Here is a 10,695-nt window from a genome sequence, read left to right as displayed (position 1 = left end):
GGACATATGTTTTTCTTTTATACATAGAAAATAAATTTGTACAAAATGTGTACTCCTGATGTTTAATTCTTTTGCTTCATGTCCATGTGTGTACTGAAAGTGGTCCTGTGTTGCATTTGTAGCCTTTTGCAATACTTACAGTTACCTTTGTAGCAGCTGAAATACTGTAGACTGGAAGACATCTTGTTGTTGCCACAGTAAGTGCAGTTGTTGGACAAAGTTGTTCAAGAAATCAGAACCTTTAGTGTCAATGTTCAATTTTTGTGAACAGTTCTGCTGTGATGTTGTGGCTGATTGATTCTATGTGAGTGTAGAGTAGCAGCTAGTGCAGTTATGGTGTGATATTTCTCCAGGTTAAATTTTTTCATGGTTAGCAGTTGAATAAGCTTGTTATCACACAAATCAAACATCATTTTTGCCGTAAGATAAATAACTTGATCTCCAATAAATTAAATTCAAACAAATGTATCAATTATGAACAAATATCAGCGAACAGACTTCATAAATCCAATTGCCTAACAATCCACGGAAATAGACATGGCCAATGTTAATCACGACATAAGTACATACAGTGTACATATAATATACAAATGATGCACAGGGTAGAGTGTGTTAGTGGACACTAACGCCACGAAATAATCCTGTGCATCATTTGTTTTATAAAATGGGTCGAAAACTAACAGCATTTTTCACGTACCTTTGTGGGTCAAGATGTCTGAAGATGTTCATCCCAAACATTTACGCACGTCGCCCTCGGAAATCCCGCACATATAAGTACTGTACGTATAAGAGTATACGTACGCCACACATGTTATGCACAAGAAAGGCCGGCCAGCCGGCCGGCAGCCCGAACTAGAAGTTGTTTACAGGATTGACAGCGCGTATGCATGCAATTCAAAGGAGCCGCCACGCGCACAGACGATTGGCAATAGGATTTAACACGCAGTGCAATGGGACTAAAATAACCAACGCACACGTGACTCATTTCAGCGCTTCCTATTGGCTACATTCTTGAACCCATTTTTTATAGTCTATCTATCCACTTGGGTACAGAGTATCCCATGTAATAAAATGACACTTGTCATTTTAAAATTTTTGATCATGAAGAGGAAATTTTAAAGCAACTCCAAAAATAATGTATGTCTCATTACTAGATGCAATATGCATGGCAGGCTTCAGACAAAATGTGCTAGACTCCCAAGAGGCCATAGGAACGCGGTCAAGTATCTTGAGGTTGAGAGGAAAACGCCAAAAATATTGTCCTTTTTTTTTTAAATTCCCGTGCTCAAAGTCATCAGACACAGAGGACATGTGAATGAGATATTGTTGCACAGGTGCATGTTGCTGGATACGAGTGTGATTCAACAAGATATATGTATATATATTCAACAAGATGTATATAGCAATGTAAACACTTCTCATCTGAAGAGAAGCTAGCCACTGCCAATCATAGCAGGTGAAACAGTTTTCTCTAAAATGAAATTCTACACTTGTACATTCAGACCACATCAGAGTGGGTCCTAAACAATCCTCATTTTCCTCTTTTTCACCCAAATGTAAGATAACCACCATCATCCTGCATGCACAAGTGAAAGATAAACGTGTGAAGAATTTGTTCGCAAAAACTGATAAGTCCATTTTTGAAGATTTTGAAGTATGGTCTATATCATAAAAATAATACCTTTTAAATGATATATTGGTCACTTCATATAAAGGTACATTTTTGAAGTTATGGTCAAAAGAAGCAAAAATTTTCTTATTATTCTCTTTATTTTTCTTGATATTGTTGGTAGGTCAGACAGGGTAATATCAAAATGTGCTACAAGTACATCAAGTTTTTTAAAAAAAGCCAGCATTTTGGGTTACATAATTAAACAATATACAACAGAGATGCTTTTATAAGTATACCTTCTATAGTAATTTTAGATAAACCTGGCCCCGTCTTATAAAGACTTGTGATTTGTTATTTATACTTGTAGCCGAAGTAATGGCCTTGAGAATTAAGCAGAACAATCATATACAGGGTATCACTGTTATTTCCGGCAACATAGCTCAACAAAAAGAATTTAAAATCTCACAACTGGCTGATGATACTGTTATTTTTGTTAATTCGATAGAGTCTGCTAATATAGCACTCGGGGAAGTTAAACGTTTTGGGCAAATTGCTGGACCAGTTTTGAATGTCATGAAAACAAAAGCAGTAACAATGAAATTTCAAGAAAATAGTGTAAATGATTTGAATTGGACTAGTGATCCTGTGAAATATTTGGGTGTATTTTTAACAAAGAACAGGAAGGAATCTGAACAATTGAATTGGTTTTCAAAATTAGAAAAGGCCAAAGCTATTTTAAAGTTCTGGATAATGAGAAATTTAACATTGTATGGTAAAGCGGTAATTGTCAAATCATTGATCATTTCACAATATGTGTATGTAGCCTTAGTACTACCATTTCCAGAGAAGTTCATTATGGAATTGAATAAATTGATTTATAATTTCCTTTGGAATTCTAGGAGAGAAAAGGCGAAGCGATCTATTTTATTAAATCCTATTGAAAAAGGCGGTTTGAATATGTTTGATTTACATGCTCGATTTCAATCCTTGTATTTGTCGTGGTTCGCAAATTACCAAAATTGTCATCCAGACTCGCCATGGAAGTTTATGTTCAAATTTTGGGTCGAGAAAATAGGTCCAAGTCCTCTGATAATGAAAACGAACTGTTCATGTAAAGATATGTTAGCACTATGCAAGAAGCATAAACTACCTCGTTTCTACACTCATTGCTTACTTTCGTGGTGTGAATTAAGATATATTGATTTTCTTCATGTGAGCAACATACTAGATGAAGTATTGTGGTATAACAGTAATATATGCTTTAATGGAAAAACCTTGTTTTTTGAAGAATGGTACAAGAAAGGTATCTTGACACTTAATGATGTAGTTGAAAATGGATGTTTTAAATCTCGCAAGTCAATTGTTGTGCTCTCAATTGTGATAATTTATTAGTGGATTTTAAGTATTCAAAACTTAAAAAGGCAATTCCAAAGATATGGGTGGAACATATATTAGAAGTAGATCAATGTGAAAATGCGCACAAAGATTACGATATTGATTTATATGCAATAAAGGACAATGAATATATCAGATTATCTAGAACATCGTCGAAACAATTTCATAGTTTTTTATGTGAGAGTAAGAAAAGTGATCTAACTATACTGTTATATTGGAAAGACAGATTTGATTTGAGTACTGATTTTGATTGGAATACTGTTTTGAAACAAACATTTCGGAAACTAAGGAACAACAAAGTTAAGCAATGCTACTTCAAGACATTACATCGTATTCTACCTTATAGATATAATCTCTTCAAATGGAAAATTGTAAGTGATAATTTGTGTTTATTTTGCTCTGAAACAGAAACCTTTAGTCATGTTCTTTTGGAGTGTCCTAAAGTGTCTATGTTTTGGAAAAAGATTACTGATTTTATTCAGTTCGCTTTTAGAGAAACAATCTTATTAAACGAGAAATTATTGATTATTGGAGTGGAATCAAAGAGTCCAAATGTAACGAATATAAATAAGATATTGATATATGCGCAGTATGCAATTTATAAACAATACATGATGCATTTATTTCAAGGGCATTTATACAATAGTTTGAAAATATGGATTAGTTTTAGAAATGAAATATTGTTAGATAATGTTTCTGAGATTGTAACAAACATGATGAAATCATTTATTTGATAACCAATGAAGAATCTGTACTTTTCGAGTATGTGCTCATTCATTGTTTAAAAAAAAAGAAAGAAATCGTTTGATGTAAAGCTTTGGAAATGAATGAATAAAGTACATCTGTAGAGGTTAAAAAAAAAATAAAGACTTGTGATTGATTCAAATCAATCACAACTTTACGATTGAATGCAAATCCATCTTATAAAAAAAGTTATGATTGAAATCAAGACGGAGAACTGCAATCGATCAATCACAGGTTGCGATTGATTGCAGCCTTGAAGAGATTTTTGATTGATTGATTTCTGTCACAAGTTTTATAAGACAGGGCAGTCGATCTACCATTTGAAATGCACAGGTCATGATTTTTACACAGCTGGATTAGTCTCAAATCATAATTATTGGTACTTCTTCTTCTTCTTCTGATTAAGTCTGCCTCCTTCAATAGACTGAAGATTCTTGCAGACTGGTGCTATTTACATTATAATACAATTTATTTACAGATATTTACAAGCACATAGACAATTTGACGAAAATACTAGCCACTGTGATCAACCGTTAGACGGTTTCGAAATGATCCCACAGATGGCGCTGAAACAATTTCTGACGACAGGGAATTCCAGTTCCTTACAGTTCTTGGGAAGAACGAATGGCGATGCGATTCAGTTCTCGAATATGGTACCTGATAGGAGTGTGGTTGCGAGGATCTCGTTAACTGAGTAGCCTGTTTGATGATATAGTCCTGTGCTGAAAGAGGAGTGAGATTATTGTGTATTTTGTACATCATAATTAGCCTGTCATTTTCTTTGCGCTGTTCCAGAGTGGTCCAATTAAGTTCTTGAAGCATTCTGTTCTGGTACTGGTAACATTATGTGAGGATTTATGCTGTGACTCAAAATCAAGAGTATCAGTAGTCTCCATGTTCTTGACAATCATTCTGGTGAAATACATTCAAGTTCCATCATGAAGCCACATCATACAGTACATCAAAATCATCTATTTTCCAGCCTTAGATCCAAGCTGGCCTGTCCAATCTATGAGATCAGTAATATCATTCAACAATTCATCAACTACATTTTTGGAAGAGATTCATGTGGAAAATACAGAAGGCAAAATAAAGCCTGGAAACTAATTACTTTCTTTACTATATGCTGTAGAATCATAAAGACATTATTCACAATTATCATCAACACCTTCATCAAAAATATTATTGACATTGGACAAGTTTGTTTCTGGATCTGGATCTGGATGAATACGCTGAAAAACTCTGGATAGAGTATCACTCAGCACTGTGGTGTGTGATGTGCAGCTAATCACAACGGAGGTGACGCTGGAGCGCTTCTTTGAATGTGTCAAATTTATGAATCTGCTTTATGTTACTCGGCAGATTATTCCAATCCTTCGCTGTTCTATGGAAGAAGGAGTTGGCGGGAGCAGTTGAGGAACCGTGTAGAGTAATTATCCGGATGATAACTTCGGGTTGTCATACCTCTCGGTGCTTGAGCAGGACTGATATAATCCTCGAGATTTAGATCAATATTGCCGTGCTTTATTTTATGAAATGTTGATAGCCTTAAAAGCTTGCGTCGTTCTGGGAGTGGATGAAGTTTGAGATCCTTTATCATTCCGGAGACGGAAGATTGCCACTTGTAATCATTACAGATGAATCTGGCTGCTCTATTTTGTACTGCTTGAATCTTGGAGATGTTACGTTGAGTGAAGGGGTCCCATACTGTACAGCAATACTCCAAGTGGGGACGCACTAGGCTCTTGTATGCTTGTAATTTAACATTTCTCGGTGCATTATGTAGATTACGACGGAGAAAGCCAATCATGCTGCTTGCTCTGGCTGTAGTTATATCAATATATCTATTCCATTTTAAATTGTCTGATAAGACAACTCCTAGGTATTTGTGACTGGACACTGTTTCTATCTGGTGACCGGCTAAGGTGTACGTGTGATGAATGGGACGAGACTTCCTTGTGAAGCGCATAACGTTGCATTTGTCCAGCTTGTATTTCATTTGCCATTTTTTTCCCCAAGCCTCTAAGGTACGTAGATCTTCTTGAAGTATGACACAATCTTTATGTGTCTTAATGGGACGGTAAACTACACAATTGTCTGCGAATAGGCAGACGTTGGATGAAACTTGTTCAGGGAGGTTATTAATATATGATAAGAAAAGCAATGGGCCCAGAACAGTGCCTTGGGGCACTCCTGAAGAAACATGAACGGGTCTTGAGGATGACCCTTGGACTACGACTGTTTGTTCCCTTTCTGTGAGAAATTGTGAAATCCATGAAAGTAATGAGCCCTGGATTCCAAGATACTTGAGGCGATGAAGGAGCCTCTGATGTGGTACAGTATCAAACGCTTTTGCAAAGTCTAACACAACAGCATCAACTTGCTTAATGGTTTCGACAGAGGAGAAAATATGATGAATTGTTGTAATCAGTTGGGACTCACACGACCGTCTGAATCTGAATCCATGTTGTGTGTTACTGAGGATATTGTTATCCTCCAGATGGCTCATAATGTGGCGATAAATGATATGTTCTAAGACTTTGCAGCAGGTGGATGTGAGGGATACCGGCCTGTAGTTGGCTGGGTCGGATCTACTACCATTCTTATACAGAGCATTTATATTAGCTTGTCTCCAATCTCGGGGTAGCGTGCCAGTCCGAAGACTTTGCGTGAATATGACTTGCAATATAGGTGCTACTTGTGCAGCACATAACTTGAGAAATTTGGGAGAAATGCCGTCTGGGCCAGAAGCTTTATTCACATCTAAGTTCTTAAGAAGTTTCATAATACCTTCTGTAGAAATAATCAAATCTGATATTGTGGTAAATGGAAATATGCGGTCTGTTATTGTTGCGTCAATGCGTTGAGGCGCGTTGTGTCCATGCCAATGGCGCAGTGTGCGTGTGGTTGGCATGGGCACAACGCAGCTTTTATTTTTCATGTGAATATAATGACGCAGATTTGATTGATTCTTGATTCTTCACTTTCACTTGAGAGAGAATGGACATACAAATGTATTCTCTACGAGCTCTGCTATGTTGAATAGTTAATAGGCCTGTATCTGTTATTCACTCTGTATTCGACATGTATATAGCTGAGGATAATGCGGATGATACGGAGTTTATACATGTATCAGCAGACTGAGACTGTTTGATTTGTTCAATAAAATCTATGCAACGTCAACTGGAGACTGTCAGCGTCATCATTAACCCGGCTTACAACAAAATGGTGTCAGGAGTGGGATGATGACAGCCTGGCGGATTGCGACGTTCATCCAGTTGAAGAACCCTGATCGACGAAGAACAGCCTCGAGTATGACGGAAGAACGATCCACGTTTCGCTCCGAGGAGACCTGCTGTTTTGACTACACTTTGGTGGCGGACAGGAGTATGCAGGAGTGATCTTGGTGTACGTTGATCAGCCCTGGTAGAGCAACGCTGCTCTGTGAGGCAACTTCAAGATGATCAGGCTCGTCGGTAGCAGATTGAAGACTGGAGCAAACGGTGCATCGAGAGTTTGCCGTAGATGTCTATCAGCGCGAGTGTACCACAGGAGCAGCAGAGTGTATATCACAGTCGAGCAGCAGGACATCGATCAGGATGTGACAGTTGGAGCTGATGGCATCTCACGCACTGAATAAGACGGTATTTGATAACTTTCGTTTAAACCGATTGGACTTCAGGCAGATTTTGACCTATGATGCCATTTGGGCATTACGTTTCATGTTTGAAAATGACGTATCTTAATTGGTCAGTTTAACTGCGTAATTAGTCATGTGTGAACAGTTTGTTTATAAGGATGTGCAAAGTGATAATTGCTCTTCGTCATCATATCGACAGGCAATAGATTTGTGTGTAAATCTCGCTCTAGGCCATGCTCAGATTGAAAAGTTTAGTGGGTATTGTGAAGATGGTACTGAAACACCTTTTTCTAACTGGATGGAAGGATTCAATTTTATTATTGAACCTTTCCATTTCAGTGATGAGGAGAAGGCTTGGGTTTTGGTGAGCAACCTTACGGGGCCAGCAAGAGAGGAGATTCTTTATTGTCTGTCTGACGCGAAGCGGAGGAGTTTCACAGAGATTGTAAAAGCTCTCCGTCTGTGTTTTAGTCGAGAGAATTCTCACTATTTGCGGTGTTTGTTCTATAAACGTGTTCAACGTGATAATGAAGACTTGGCAGACTTCAGTAGGGCTCTCATGCGTCTTTATGCCAAATTGGTAGATGCTGCAGACGATGAGAAGGAAGCTGCGGCTCTGAGGCAGCTTAGGGATGAAGCTGTGTCAAATCAGTTTGTCAGTGGAACACGGGATGAGAGAGAACGAATTTTGTTAAGGCGTTTGCACATGAGAAATAGGGGAGACCGATTTGAAGTGCTTAGGAGAGAGGCATTGTTAGTTCTCCGTGAAGACTGTATGCTTGAGGGAGATGGGCTGAAAACTGGGAGTGCTGATACTGGAACACAAGGAGTGTTCACTGACCCGGTTGCTCAGCAGCTAGATCTTTCCTCAGACATGTCAGATACAGCTGGACAGGAGAAGGAGGATGCCATATCTACTCTTTTGGATGGGGGATCGCAGATTCTGGGTTGCGTTGATGTAGATGAGGGTGGTGCAGAAATTGATGCTGGGGGACATGGACATGAGTCATGTGATGAACAGGTTGATGCAAAGGATTTAGATGCTGGGGTGCTTCTAATTGCACAACCTGTAGGAGAGGGTACCAAGAGGGTTCCCGAATTATCACTTGAAGGTCAGGATGTCCAAAAGCATGCAAACGTGCAGCCACAAAGAACTAACGTAGCGCCAAAGGAGAGGTCAATTCCAAAAGGGGAGAATATTTCTCATGGTGACATTGTTGTCAATAATGTAATAGCAAGAGAGGCATGCATACCTAACTGTAACGTGTGGAAACATGGATGTCATGTTCAGGAAACGGTATGGGGGCCCTGGGAGTCAAATTGGAGACCGGATTTGGGGTTGGTCGCTGCAGGTTAGAAACCCGCTGTCCGTTCATGCAATTTGTTGTGAGTTGATTCGCTTACAGTGTATACGTTCATGACTGCAGCTGAAGCTTGTGTACCATCTCAAGTAGCAATGGATTTAGGAACTATGCACATTTAGAGATGCAATATCAATGCGAGAAATGATTATCAAGATATTGTTGTTTTATTATTGATATGTGATTGATAAGAAGTTTTTAATGAGATATTGGAATAGTGATATGAAAGTATTTTAAATCACTATTACGTGGAAAAACGAAGGAACTATATAATAACCATTGTTTTAATTGTTTTGTTGGCAGCTGAAGAACATGGCATTCTGACAATATTAGTGGTTGTTCAGTGAGTCAGGAACGTTTGATAATGAGATATAGTTAGTCGAGAATTCATGCTTTGAATGATTCCTTAATTTGTAAATGAGCAAATCGCTGACTGTGACGATATGACACATAAAGCGGGGAAGCTTATTTTTGTTAGTAGTGAATTCTAACATTCTGTGACTTCACTTTGTTTCAACTGTGAATTTCGTGGTATGTGTTATATTGATTCATTGAGAAATACATTACTTTTAGGAAATCGATTATTATCATACGGGTCGTATGATATAATCGCGGGGAAGTTGTTGTGTTGTATGCATTTGGCATGTGTATTAAGAGACTTGTCTATATATTGCGTCTCGATAAATTTGAACTATACACATTGATGTATACAATGTATAGGACATGTTCTGTTACGGCATGTTTGACGGGTTTTTATGCATTGTTTTCTCGGATATACATAACTGACAATGTGGGACCGCTGAGTTCTACATCGAAACGGAACTGAAGAAAATTGTAACATATTGATGTGTTATTCTCTTGGCGCGGAACATTTATGCCATGTATCAAATATGAGTTTGTATGATTTACTGTAAATTTGGAAGATTCAAGAGTTTCGGCTCTTGGCAGATTTCATGTATAAAGTTCAATCTTTTAGTATTTCGACGTTTGTATATTTGACCGGAAAAGCGGGGAACACGCTTTCCTGAAGTATATTTTTGTATATGTGCTGTTAATCCGCTCTTATATGGAATTGCTGTAAAGTGTAATGATTTGACATGAAGAGCGGGGAATTTTTTGTTATGTATTATTATGTATAATGATATGAAAATGATATGATGTAATTGGGATTATATAACCCATGGTTGTGTTATATAATCGCGGGGAAGTTTGTGGTAAATGGAAATATGCGGTCTGTTATTGTTGCGTCAATGCGTTGAGGCGCGTTGTGTCCATGCCAATGGCGCAGTGTGCGTGTGGTTGGCATGGGCACAACGCAGCTTTTATTTTTCATGTGAATATAATGACGCAGATTTGATTGATTCTTGATTCTTCACTTTCACTTGAGAGAGAATGGACATACAAATGTATTCTCTACGAGCTCTGCTATGTTGAATAGTTAATAGGCCTGTATCTGTTATTCACTCTGTATTCGACATGTATAGCTGAGGATAATGCGGATGATACGGAGTTTATACATGTATCAGCAGACTGAGACTGTTTGATTTGTTCAATAAAATCTATGCAACGTCAACTGGAGACTGTCAGCGTCATCATTAACCCGGCTTACAACAATATTGTTGGGATTTGTCTCTGTCCCATATGAGGAATATTAATCAAATCTTCTATCTATTTCTATCTATTTGTATGCTGCCCTCTCAAGACGACTTTTCCTAAAGGTTTTGTAAGAATGACTCTGATTGGGCGACACACCACACTTGTTAGCCCATCCACCAATAAAAAAAGCGATCGATATGTTCCATAGTTTTATTATGTTGATTCTATCTCGTCGCACTGACTGTACTGAAAAGGGGAAAGCTGGCTGTGTGTGTATGTAGTCCATGTTATAGAGGTTCTGTTAGGAGCCGGTAAATCGGTACGGTAGAGCCGTAGCTAGACGATAC

Source organism: Diadema antillarum, unplaced genomic scaffold (assembly GCF_040938485.1).
Source record: "Diadema antillarum isolate AM-2024a unplaced genomic scaffold, OU_Dant_1.0 scf00000143, whole genome shotgun sequence".
Taxonomy (NCBI): Eukaryota; Metazoa; Echinodermata; class Echinoidea; order Diadematoida; family Diadematidae; genus Diadema; species Diadema antillarum.
Note: the sequence above shows the minus strand (reverse complement) of the source record.